The following is a 13,226-nucleotide window of genomic DNA, read 5'->3' on the forward strand; positions in this document are numbered from 1 at the left end:
CAACGTGCCCCTGCTCTCAATTCAGGATGGAGAGCTCATCTTTTCAAACCATCAGGTGAGATTATAAGAGGGGACATCAAAGGTGATCTGTGGGGAGAACAGCGGGGGTGGGGGGATTTATGCTCAACACCACAGGTGGTTAATTCCCTTTCTCCATTTGCAGAAGAATATTCCTACGGGCCAAGCAAACGAAGCTAGGTGGGCCAGTCCAGTCCGTCATCTCGGCCCTACGCGTCACATTGGTGGAGACCGCAGCTGTCCAGTTCAGATCGATGCCTCTGTGGGAGCCAGGTGAGCGTAACATTATAGCCCTCGTACTAGAGGGGTTTGTGGTGATCTCGGAAGGGTGGTTTTTGTAGGGTTTGTGACATGAGTAAGATGCTTTGTGGGAACTGTAGTTGTTGATCACATTCGACTGGAAGTTCGCAAAATGATAATCAGGGGAACGGGATTGGTAGGGTTTGTGAAGCAAATGGGAATAGCTGGGATCGTGAAATTAACAGAGCGGATTGTGGGAATGGTATTGAACTGGAGACTTCCAGCCCTTTAAGATGAGTAGCAATACCCTGGAGATGGATGGGGATGCCGATTTTAATCAACCATCAATAATACAGATGACACACATAGCTTGGCAAAGGTTTGTCTGTTTTAATGCAAGTAACTAAAACAGGGAGTACAAAGAACATCAGCAATCGCTCGGTACTCAACTCTCAATCATTTCATAAAAAAGCTGGGTTCTTAAACCCTATATTGGTCATAGCTGACTTGCGTCATTACCAAAATCATCCTGCGTGGCAAACTTCTAAAACCTGGAAGCAGGATTGGGTCTAAGTGAATAACTAAGCATAGGTGTTATATCTGTATAGAGTAACAGAGAGAAATAATTGGATACTTAACATCAGGTGGGGCAACTAAGCCCTCCCTTCAAAATGGCCACTATGAACTTCACTAAATGTACAACGTCCCATTGGCTACATAAACTATAGGGCTCCAACTACGTGGTCCTCTACAATTGGTTGGCTTCTAACCCCTTCAGTAACTTTCCACCTACGTGAGCAGCACGCAAACTGAACAACCAGGTGCGGGTGAGCTTGTCTCGATACCAGCTTCTCACCAATTAAAAGTACACTCCATCATCACCTCAATGGTTCAGTGTCAGTTAGTGTTTGAAGTTGGCCTTGAGTTTGTACTATTCTCTGGGAGTTTTTTAAGGAGTATGGGTACTGTCTGGCTTCCGTGCATAAGTGTGATCTTCTCATGCGGCCAACTTTCTTCCATCACGTGACTGGACACCACGATTTGAGCCTTTTTGCGTATTTGATTTTATTCTTCAGTAGTCCTCTGACGTCTTTTGTTTTCACTTGACCTTCTTGAACAGGAGCTTCTGTTCTTTCACTTTAATTGTATCCAATGTCAGCCAATTCTAGTTCTGATAAGACCATGGCTTTCTGGGCTCAGTGAACTCCTTAACTGAAATATATTCTGTTTAATTCAATTGCTTTTTGTAACTGCGACACTGAATTGAGGCCTTCCTCATTGCTCAAGACTGCTATATATGTAGTGCAACATTCATTTTTTATTCAATCCATATGTATCTATGAGGTATATATGTATATGTTGGTGCTTGCCGTGATCTATTCCCTATAAGCATTTGGCTAGCTTCATGATTGCTTTGCTACTTGCGTTTCATTGCCTCTGTACACATTTAAACTAAGTATCTTCATCATTTTATGGCATAAGTCTCTTCATCTCAATCCCAAGATGTCACTTATCATTGGTACTTCTTTGTTCTTCATAAATCGTCTTCCTCTCTGGTCTGGTTATCTTCTATATGGAGTCGATTCAGTCTCGCATGACGTCACCATTCATCCTGGTCATTCAGTTTCTTTATTTTTATCAGGAAACGCATTCAAATGGCCATCATATTGTCTTGGACGTAGGTATGGTTTCCTCAATGGTACTTTACTTCCCATATTCTCTTACGTATAGGTATTGTTATGGGTACTGCACAGAGTTGTTCCTTTTCTTCTTGCTTTCTTATTGGTGTAGTATACGTCACATACATTGGTTCATACTTTTCAGGTAATGTAGGCGGGGTAGGTGGAGTGAGGGTACTTTGCTCCTCCTCTACAGTAGTGTTTTATCAAGGTAGATTGGGTGTTTGGGAATTAATTATCAGAGGGGCATGAAGAAGAATGATTGGGAATATCTGGGTAGAAGCGGGATAGCAGTGATTCTGGGAGTTGTCGATTTGGAGTGCAATGGTGTTTGGGCTCCTAGGGTATCTATCAGATATGGCGGGGTCGTGGGATTTGGTAAATTCAGAGGTCTAGGGGTGATGGGATTCTAGTAAGGGAGTTTTATTGGGAGGAAGGGAGACAGCTGTGGTACAACCTACAAAGGACTTAGAGATCTCGTCCTCCTCTCCTCCTTCCCCTGTATAATACTGCGTCTCACCTGGGGTATTTCTCCGAGCACATTCCCAAGATCCCCTACTCCGGTGATTCTCCCTTGCTTGTCCACACCCAGGGTTGGGATTTGAGAGCACCAGCCCTTCTCTGGCCACCTGAATAAGGGATTCTCGAGGTCTATTTGGGAGAATACCCTCAGGTTTTCTCACACTCCCTACAAATCTATATCCTTCTCAAAATCAAACGTATACAAAAAGGGATGATGGAAATGTGGTTGTTCATATTCCAGCTATCTCTAAAGGGGTTAAGTCCTACAGTCCTTCTTCTAAAAATATTAAGGAAAGTGAAATTGTTGCCAAAACCATCAAAGCAGCAAAAAAACTGAATCTCCTTGAAAGGGACTACATGTCCCAGAATCCCCCAGGGACTGTGATGAAGAAGAGGGCTAAAGAGGCATGCAGAGGTAGAGAACAGGCAGACAAGCTTAATAGCCCATGGCAAGGTCTGGCAATTAAGACTGAGGGCCTGCACCTAAAGCCAGTTAACTCACCTGAGGGGCATAAGAGGCTTCTGCAGGAGGGAGTAGCAGAGAGAAGCTGGAACAAGAACTGGAAGGTCGGCAGCAGCAGTAGGAGAAGAAGCAGAATAGGAGGCTGGCAGTTCACAATGAAGTGTGACCACAGAAAGGATGGTGGAGCAAAGAAAAAGCAAATTTGACCTGCAGGATCTGAGTTGGCTCACCCTGATTGGCTGTGGCTGCAGTTGAAGAGAATGGAAGAATCTGGAAGTGTTTCTAGGTGCACCTAATTGTCATGAATGCAGAGCTGAAGTCCTGTCTTTTACCCGAGGCCCATGTGCAGAAGCCAGCCGAGAGAAGCTGGAAAGAGGAAGACTCTCCGTTATTGAGGCCAGATCCGAGACACCTGTGCTGAGAAGGGGTGTGGATCCTGAGAGGGACTGTGGTAGCAGTGGTAGAGAAAAAGAAGTTGTGAAGTCAAAGCAGCCCGTAACCACTGTAAGTGTGGAGCCAGTAAATGAAGAGCCATACTCCAAAGCAGCAGAAACTCCTTGCCGGTAACTGTAACCAGCTGAACTTCACTTGCCTTGAGGTAAAGCAAGTGAATTTGTTTGTAGTTGTGGGAAGACTTGTTCGACAAAGGGAAATGCATCATGTGCTTATCCTGCAATAGCTGAAGTGCTTGCGTGTGAAGAAAGTCTTTCTTTTCCCATTGTTACACGAAAATCATTAACCAAAGAAGTTGCTTGTCTCCTATTCACAGGGAGAACAGTAGCGGTTATGATTTAGTAAGCAGTGGCAGACTTTACAAATCAGTTACAAGAATATATCACCTCAGAGAGGCTGCATATGAAGTATAATGTTTCCTGATCATTGTTAAAGAAGAATGCTGTTTAAGTTAAAGTGAACATGAGTAGCAAGTTGAAGTTTATCATCAAGAAGCAATCGCTTCTGGCAGTTAAATCTGACTTTGAAGTGAACCTTACCTCTTGGAACATTCTACATTTAAGTACTGAAGAAGTTGTTGAATTCAGAAGTAGAACAAGCGTTGCCCAAGCCAGTAGACAGATCCTTACTGTAAGTGATTTCAACCCGGCACTTCACCTAAGTCAATGCCTAGTGTGGGATGCACAATTGAAACCCTTAATTATTTATTTATGTCTATAAGTTATTTTATTTCTGAATGATGTACCACTTATATCACGCCCCTCTCTTTAAATCCCCCCCGGTCACACTGAACCAGGAAGCAGGCTGGTTTGCAAAGTTAAAATATTTATTTAATGTATTTCACAATATATATATCACACTATTTTAATGGTTATACAATGATCACCGGGTGAGGTCACACTAGCAATCTCTTTAATCTCAAGGAGTAATGATAGGAAAAATAATGCAGCACAGAAATAATACTTTTGTGTGGGTTCAATCAAAATGCAATGTGATTACTCTTTCCCCCTGCACACTACTCAATCCCCCCAATATGCAATAGAAAGAGAAGGAGAGAAAACAGGTTTCAGGAATACAGAATTCAATAAAATAGTATCAATCCGAATTTCCCCAAAGCAAACACCAGAGAAAAACGGAATTGATTGCAAACTTGTCAAAAATGGTTTAAAGTTGGCTTTGCATGACTGGTAAAAACACTGAAAATTGATTTAATTCACTGAAATTGTTTAAATACTAGTGGGAGCCACTTTGTATGGTTTCAGGCAAACACTAGCAATGATTATAGAGAAACTAGCAAGTTGAAAACTTAATTTTGAGGTTGGGTACAATGAACAGCTATTTCACACATTATAGATTTGAGCCAAATGAAACATTTGCGGCAAACTTTTCCGCGCGCGGTAATCGCGATTGCGGAAAAACTATAAGATGTGTGAAAAAATATAAGTTGAGATGCGGTTTTGGGTTCATTGGAAAGCTTAAGATGTTAGCTTCAAGTAGACACTTAAATTTCTAGCATACACGCTGAAGAAGTTATGGAGGTTTTTGTGGAGGTCGTTTTTTTCAGAAAGAGGCAAAATTGCAAACAAGAATGCACTTTTAAAATTACAAACAAGGTTTCATTACACTAGGGGTAGACTATGAAGATGAAAACTCTACGACAGCGCAGCCACCAGCCCAGGATATCTCTGGATGGTTTTGCCTGCCGAGATGCTCACCTTTCTTCAAAAACATATATATCAGCGCAAAGATGATTTTAACACTACTAGCACAGAAAATAATAGGGATGAGATGTAGAGTTCAGGCAAGACAAAATATTCTAGCAATGCAAGTCTGGATATAATAGAGGATGGGTTTGGATATGGATGACTTATGGACAATACATATGCTAGTGACAATCCTAGGCTATGGATACTTACTACCAATGTTTGGACAGCACCGTCAGGGATACAGGTCAGTCAAGCTCTCTGGACAGGAATTCTGCTAGGCACACCAGACTGGACTCAAGGCGCTCTGGTCTGCAATCAGCAAGGCACTCTGGACACCGCACGGTGGGACTGGACTGGATCTCACGGGTTCTAGTCCTGGTTCACAGCTATCTGGTCACAGCACGGCTCTACTGGGTTGGATCTTTGGATTTTGGCAATAATTCTTAACAAGAAAGCAGCACAGCACAGCCAGGCTGTTCTTTGGTTCCCCTTAGAGGTCTGGGGTAAATTCTGGTTTCTGGACTTTTAAAGGCCAAACTGAGAAGGGTTCAGCTTTGGAAATGGGCCTTTCTGCCTTCAAAGTTCTGGAGTCTAGAGTCTGGAATATGGATTTCTCTTGCAAAGTGCTCAGCCAGCAATCGGTTGGTGGGTGAATGTGTGTGTCTTTCTAGGTCCTAAGCTGTCTCTATTTCTGTATTTACTAAAGGGGTGGGTATGCTGAATTATCCTAAGCACACCCCCTAGGTATTCAATTGGCTAAGGTATTTCCTCTCCCTTGATTGGAGAAGCAAACAGAGTGTCATCATGACCATGTGGTTTATGATGCAGGAAAAACCTCCCCTTTGTTTTTGCACATGAAATCTACTTTTCATATAATACATATTTACAATTTTACATACTCGATAGTAATAGCATATCCACATCACATATTCTGTGGAGCAAGTATTAATCCAAGCCCCGTCACTGTGACAGCTTGGGTCTGGATTTGGCAACTTTTCTCACTTTTGGTCCGGGACCCAATGTCTGATTTGCTCACAATTTTATACATCTGTGCGCATGATATCTGGGCATAATCATATGAAGTTTCATGCTTCTGACATCAATACAATTGCTAAGAAACCGGAATTTTCACTACGCCTTCTCCGAACATCGCACAGAGTTCTGAGTCCTTTTAAAATGTGCCCAAAAATTTCACATTAACAATACTGTAATTTTACAATTTTTACAAATTCGCACAGTCCTTTGTCAGTCCTTTTCAAAAATATACTTTTCTGTGCTTTGAGAATCAACAAAAATGTATGTTCCTGCCTCCAAAGTTTCTGGTGGCTCAAGAGCAATCCCCGCCTTCTTCCTCTGGCAGGGGCCACTGTTGACACTTGCAATCTGCATATCCTTTCAGCCAAGGAAGTCCTTTGTCTCTCCCAGGAGCAGCAACCCAAATCTCCTTCCCTCTTCATCAACACCTGAATGTGATTTCCTGGATTTTTGGTTGGAAGCAGGAGAGGTGCCTTTTGTTGGGGCAAGCTGGGGAATTGGCTTTGTAGTTTTTGGCTTGCATCAGGTTACTTTAACTCACTTTGTTAAGTTTTTCTTTAATGAAAATAAACTTACAATTTTAAAACAGGCAAACAAAACTCTAATTCCAGTCTTTAAAACATAGAGATTAAATAGTTGCAACCTATATTACTTTTGATAGCATGTCACTTAATTCCAACCATTTGATTTTAACTGCACAAGTTTAAGCTTCTAATGCAAATAAATGACTTCTGTCATGCAGGCGGCCGGTGGTACTGCGGCCATATTTTGACAGATTTTCACAGGCCACCACACTTTTTAATGTGGATATTCCGATGGTAGATTCTGCTTTTCCTGACATTGTGTGCTCTTGTTGATTCCTTAAATGAAGTGACGGGTAACACCCAGCAAGGATGTTTGATATTTTCTGGTTTTGAACCATTATTTTGTATTTTCAGCAACAAAGAAAAAGGATTTCAGAGCAATTTCTGGGTTTCCTTGCAATAAAACACTGCCTTTCATGCGGTTTCCATTTTTCCCTGGTAGGCAGCCCAGTGACAGGTTTCAGCAATGATCTCCTTCCACTACTGACACAGGCAACATAGATTGGCAGCCATCTTTTCCAGTTTCACAGCGCAATTTTCATAGGTTTAGCGAGCATAGGGCTTTTTCGGCCATTTTGCTGATTCTGGTGCCACCAGCACACAGAGATGCTGCAGGGCAGAGCCTAGTGGGTCAATACATCCCACAAGCCCCCACAAGCCCCCACTCGCGATTTGACTTTTGACCGCCCGTCAAGGGGAAGTCGCGTGATTGGGATGATCAATTTTTTTCTTTTTGGTCCAAATGGCAAAAGCAAAATTCATTTGCTTCTCCCATCAGTGGCAACACTTCAGTTGGTTGATGTGGACCCACTTATCTTCCCCCTCTGCCAAACTGCCTTTGGGGATACAGATTTTGTAGGCGACTGGTGAGGTTTTGTCTAGAATTTCAAAAGGACCCCTCCAGCTAGGCAAAAATTTGCGCTGTTTGGCCTGGTTCCTTTGGAAATTGTATAAGTAGACCCGGTCTCCTACTTGATATTCTTTTCTAGTAGTCTTTAGGTCATAGTGGGTCTTCATACTGTCTGCAGATCTTTCTAGATTTCGCTGAGCATAGGCAAAAGCATGTTGAAGGTGTTTTCTCAGATTTTCAACATACTCATGAGTTGTGGAGGCATTTATCAATGTCTGCTCTTGGGTTCTGTAGAGCAGATGCTGGGGAAACACCATCCTGCGTCCAGTCATCAGCTCAAAAGGTGACATTTTTGTTGCAGATGAAGGGGTAGATCTGATGGCCATCAGGACAAGAGGTAGTCGGATGTCCCAACTTGGCCCAGAATCTGCCACACACTTTTTTAATATGCTTACAATTGTCTTGTTGAATCTCTCCCTGCACCACTAGAGGCTGGCCGGCAGGCAATGTGTAATTTCCTTTTGACCCCAAGTATCTCCCACATCTTTGTTATCACTTCGCTAGTGAAGTGGCTACCTCGGTCTGACTCGATCCTTTGGGGTAGTCCAAAACGTGAGAAGATGTGGTTGATCATCAGGGCAGCTGCTGTTTCTGCCTTGCAATTTGGGGCCGGGAGACATTCCACCCATTTAGTGAACAAGCATGTCACGGTCAACATGTACTTGTTGCCCCTAGAGGAGCGAATCACGGGCCCAATAAAATCAACTTGTAAATCTGACTAAGGTAGAGTCATCCCCCTCTTTTGGAGAGGCACACGGTGTGTGAGGGATGTTGGCTGAAATTGTGCACACACAAGACACCCCTTCAAGTATTGGTCGAGGTCCTGCCCCATGTGTGGCCAGTATGCAACCTCTCTTAAGATTTCAAGTGTTGTATGAAACCCCCTATGACCGGCTGTGGCCGCATCATGGCAGTGACTTAGCATCAGGCTTCGGAATGAGGTAGGGATCACCCACTGATCATGGCCAGCTAGGGATCTCCTCACCAACAAACAGTCTTGGATTCGGAACATTTTTGGACATTTCATCAACACTCTGAGGTCCTCTTTCGCTATGTAATCGTTATCCGTCAGGGGAACGTTCTCAGGGTCCTCAATGTGTTGATAAAACTTACCAATTATAGGATCCCCTTTTTGAGCCATAATCAAATCAGCATCTGGGGTCTCCTTACTCCATTCTGCAGTTGAGAGTTCATTGTGAGCATTTGTCTGGGACCTAGTGATAGCAGTGACCTGGATTTCCCCCAACAGGGACTCAATCTCAAGTAGATCCCCTTGGATGGCTCCGGTTTTGGCCAGCTGATCAGCTAGGTCATTTCCAGTTTTGTCTGGTCCCTCTACTTTAGAATGACCCTTGATCTTTTTCCAATAGATGGTCATCCCATTTGAGGTGACCAGATCATCAATGTTTTGGATTAATTTCCCATGTTTCAATGATTTGTTATTAGCACATAGCATGCCTCTGGTTTTCCAGTTAACCAGGTGCTCCACGAACCAGTTCCGTACATAATACGAATCTGTGATTACGACCAGTTCGTGGGGTTGGTGTTGGAAAGCAGTGAGGATGGCTTGATGCACAGCCATCAACTCTGCCACTTGACTACTTCGGGGACCAATTTTGTACCCAGCGGAGGGTTCTGGGGCATCACTCACCCATGCATTCCCTACGCCGGCCACAAGTTCTTTTTCCCCGTTGTTGTCAACATGGTAAGAGCATCCATTCACATAGACAGTGGCCATTCCCTCACACTGGTCTTCTTCAAAGACTTTGTGTGGGGAATTAAGGTGTGCCTCCATGTTCTTCTTAATTTTAAGACTTTCGTCGTCGGGACAGTTTTCTCTGGCACAATCATGCAAGTCAACCAGACCTTGCGCGAGGGGACTCTTCTTGTTTTGGCCATATCTGACCTCCACAGGAAAGCCTTGCATTGACAGAATCCAGGAAGTTATTCGGGAATTACTCACATTTCCAGCCCGGATTCTGTCACTTTGGAGATATTGCAGAGGCTGGTGTGGAATGTCCACTATGATGGGTTCCCCCTGGATAAACGGCCGGTAATTTTTCAATGCCCACACCGATGCCAGGAGTGCCTTCTCACAATCGTTGAATTTTTCCTCCACAGAGGATAAAGTTTTACTCGCATAGGAGATTACTTTATTGACCTTGTGATGCTTTTGGTACAATACTGCAGTCAAACATGTATTTGAGAACCCTGTCTCCAAGAAGAATTCCTTGTTTTTGACAGGGTAAGCTAGGCAAGGCGCTTGTGAGAGGCTTCTTTATAGTTGTCTTACTGCCTCGGCTTGTTCTGGACCCCACTCCCACTTGACCCCCCCTTCAAAAGATGGATCAGGGGTCTTGTGATCTCTGCGTAGTCCTCAATGAACTTTCTGCTGTAATTAGTTAGTCCAAGGAGGCTCCTTAGTTCCCACAGAGTTGTGGGGTCTTTTAATTTCTGGAGTGCTTCCACTTTCTTTTCCTGGGGACAGAGACCCTGAGGAGTAATCTCATGCCCCAAGAAATTTACACAGGTTTTACACCACTGTGCCTTTTGAAAGGAGAGTTTTGCTCCGGCAGCCCTCAACTGTGTCAGAACATAACGGATATCCGCTATGTGTTCCTCCACAGTTGAGCTTTTGACTAAAACATCATCTACATAGGCCAGGTTACCCCTCTCACCCAGGTCGGGCATGGCCTTGTGTAGAAAAATGTTAAATTCATTGCCGGAGTTGATGTATCCGAAGGAAGTCTGGGTCCATGTGTACTGCGGCCCCCCGAAGGTAAAGGCCAGCTTGTATTGGTCCTCCCTACTGACAGGTACAGTCCAGTACCCATTGGTCAGGTCAATGGCAGTGAATACCCTTGACCCCTGGATCTGGGCCAGCCCTTGGTCTATGTAGGGCAGAGGTCATTGGGAAGTATGGACCCGTTTGTTGAGCTCCCTTAGGTCGGCGCAGAGTCTCCACTGGCTGTTTGGCTTCAAAATCCCCAGCACCGGATTATTGAAGGTGCTGTGGACTGGACGAATTATCCCACAGGACTCAAGGTTCTTAATTATTTCAGTAAGGGACTCCATTGATGCGGGAGGCAAGCGATATTGCTTCACAAACACTGGAGTCATACCAGGGTGCGTGGGAATTGTTGTTGTGTGAATGTCGGTGCGACCACAGTCATATGAGTCCACCGCAAAGAGATCTTGAAAATCTAAGAAAAATTGTTTCAATTGTTGCTTGTGCTCCAGAGTCTCACAAGCATCAGCTAGGTTGACTCTCTCTTCAACCATCTTCCTGTAACCTGGAAAGACTTCCGGTTTTGTTTTCTCAGCGGCCTCCTCCAGTTGGGTGGAGAAGTCCCTGGTCAAAGTGCTGATTTGGACTGGTGGCTTCAGATGGGGAAGGCAGTCCTCGCGGACTTGGAATATCACCTCATCCCTCCTGAAGTCACAAGTCACATCTTCCTTAGCATAAGGGCAGGAAGTGTACACCAGGAAATTCCCCCCATGCCGGGTTAGGATCCTGTCTGGTGTTGTGTTGTCATCATTATCACTGTCAAAACAGTCCTTGGCGATTGGTCCTAACAGTTCATTACCTAAATCTATGGAAAAATGTAGGTCATCAACCGCCATTCCAATAATGGTGCCTGCGGCTAGAGTGATACACTTTAAGTCGCTGTTTTCCACCTCTATTTGGAATGGTGTTGTGTTCTATATTGACTAGTGATGTCGGGTTTACCCTCAACCCTTGCTGTTGGAAGTTAGCATTAAGATGAATATAGGCGTCAGGGTTTTTCAGTTTCTGTCCTCTTTTCACTTTCACTTCCATTGAGAATAGTCGGGTCCTTTCTGGGATGGTGACTTCCTCTCCAATCTGAATTTCAACTGCATAAGGCAGCAGTTGAGCTGACCTAAATGCTTTCTCTGTGTCATCAAAGCCCATGGGATTATCCGCTAATCGGGACCAAGCTTTGAAGTTTATTAGATCCAAACTAATGGCAAAGTGATTGAGAATGTCACTGCCTAAGTAAAATGCAGCAGGGACATCTCGCATGATCCCTGGACTATGCTCTTGTTGCCTATGGACATTCTGAGCATACACCTGCTAGGCAGGAGATGTTTGAAATTGGGTGTTTCCAGGTCCATTTCCCATTTGTCTATCAGTTTAAATGTGGGAATGGCTGGATCTTTTGGGAGTTTGCGGAACCTGGCTTCGCTGATGAAGTTCTTATCATTGTTCACACACACTCGGGCGAGAACATAGTCCTTCCCTTCATTTAACTGAATAGGAATGAACAACTGCTCTCCAATTTTTTGAATATCAGCTAGGCTTTGAGCTGATTTCTCATCTTTCTGAACTATAGGAGTGGGATTTTCTGATCGTGAATTTGTAAAGCATTTCAGAGTGTTTCCTTCCAGTGTGGAATGCCACTTTAGACTGGAAGGAAGGTTGATTTTCATAAATAGAGAGGACCCCCCATCACCAGTTTGCTATCCTACTGCTATTACTGTCACGTCTGGGATTTGGTTGTTCTGGAAGTGAAATTCTATTTGGTCAGGTTTTTGTTCAACCATGTGGCATGTGCCATTTAAACTAACATGGTTAACACTCTGTTTCAATTTTATTGGTCGGTCAGTCTGTGTCCAGAGGACCTTGTTTACAGTGGCGGCTGGTGAGTTTGAAAGCTGGTGGGGCGTAAATTTCCCAGGGCGAATATAGTAGCGAGCGTGCGCAGTGCGCGAGCCCACCCCCCCCAAGGGGGGTGCGGGGGGGTTCTCCCCCCGCGAAAATTTTGGAAAAATGGCCTACAAAATGTGCAATTTACTGTCCAAAAAACCCACCGAAATATGAAAAAAGCATTCGGTTTTACATATTAATGGTGGTATACTATTCTTACGTGTGCAAGTGTGATGGTGTATTTTACAGCAGCTTGTACTGGGAATAGCTGGTACTATGGTGTATGCATAAAGAAATTCATTATATAGTCAGTAATGATGGAAACATGTTTGTCATGCTGTTACTGGCATTCACATGCGTTCATCCTCTTACTAAGGTGGGATTTGAGGCATTTTCTGAAAGGGGGAAACTAAGCTAAAATATGACTTTAGTTTTTAACCACTTAATTAATGCGACATATTTGTCCTACCTCTAATGGCTGTCTGCCTCGCTGAGTTGCCATTGCTTCAGTTGCTCAAAGTTGCAACACGTGGAATGCACAGGTCTCAGAAATAGCACATACATATTGCATGGAGAAAAATGCAACAGAAATAGTTTACTATGTTGAGTGCTTTATTATCAACCAACAACCATAACATCAAAACATACTTCACATTTCTCACTGTTCTGTCAAATAGATCACTGCAACCTTAAACAAAATCCTAACATATATAAGGCCATTGAAACAAAGAATTCAAGGTAACCCACAAAATAACTGCAAATAGCTCGTTTGTAACAGAACATTCACTGGTCAATCATTTTGAAAGTTTGTACACAAATTGTGCACGTCTATTTTTCAGAGGCAAATTTATCAATAGTCCGTGTATTAAAGTCAGGGATCTCTTGAATTAGTTGTTTTTCCATGGACAGCATGGCCAAAGCATTCAGACGATCCTCAGTCATTGTGT

General features: G+C 43.6%; 1 protein-coding gene across 1 annotated transcript in view; it reads right to left on the reverse strand.

Annotated features, from left to right (window-relative positions):
* LOC138515160 (zinc finger MYM-type protein 1-like) overlaps nucleotides 1-13,226 on the reverse strand; it is a 32,984-nt gene that overhangs the window by 16,681 nt on the left and 3,077 nt on the right. The gene's annotated exons all lie outside the window — the stretch shown is intronic.

The sequence above is a fragment of the Ambystoma mexicanum genome, chromosome 6q (genome assembly GCF_040938575.1).
Source record: "Ambystoma mexicanum isolate Mex_15411 chromosome 6q, UKY_AmexF1_1, whole genome shotgun sequence".
Lineage (NCBI taxonomy): Eukaryota > Metazoa > Chordata > Amphibia > Caudata > Ambystomatidae > Ambystoma > Ambystoma mexicanum.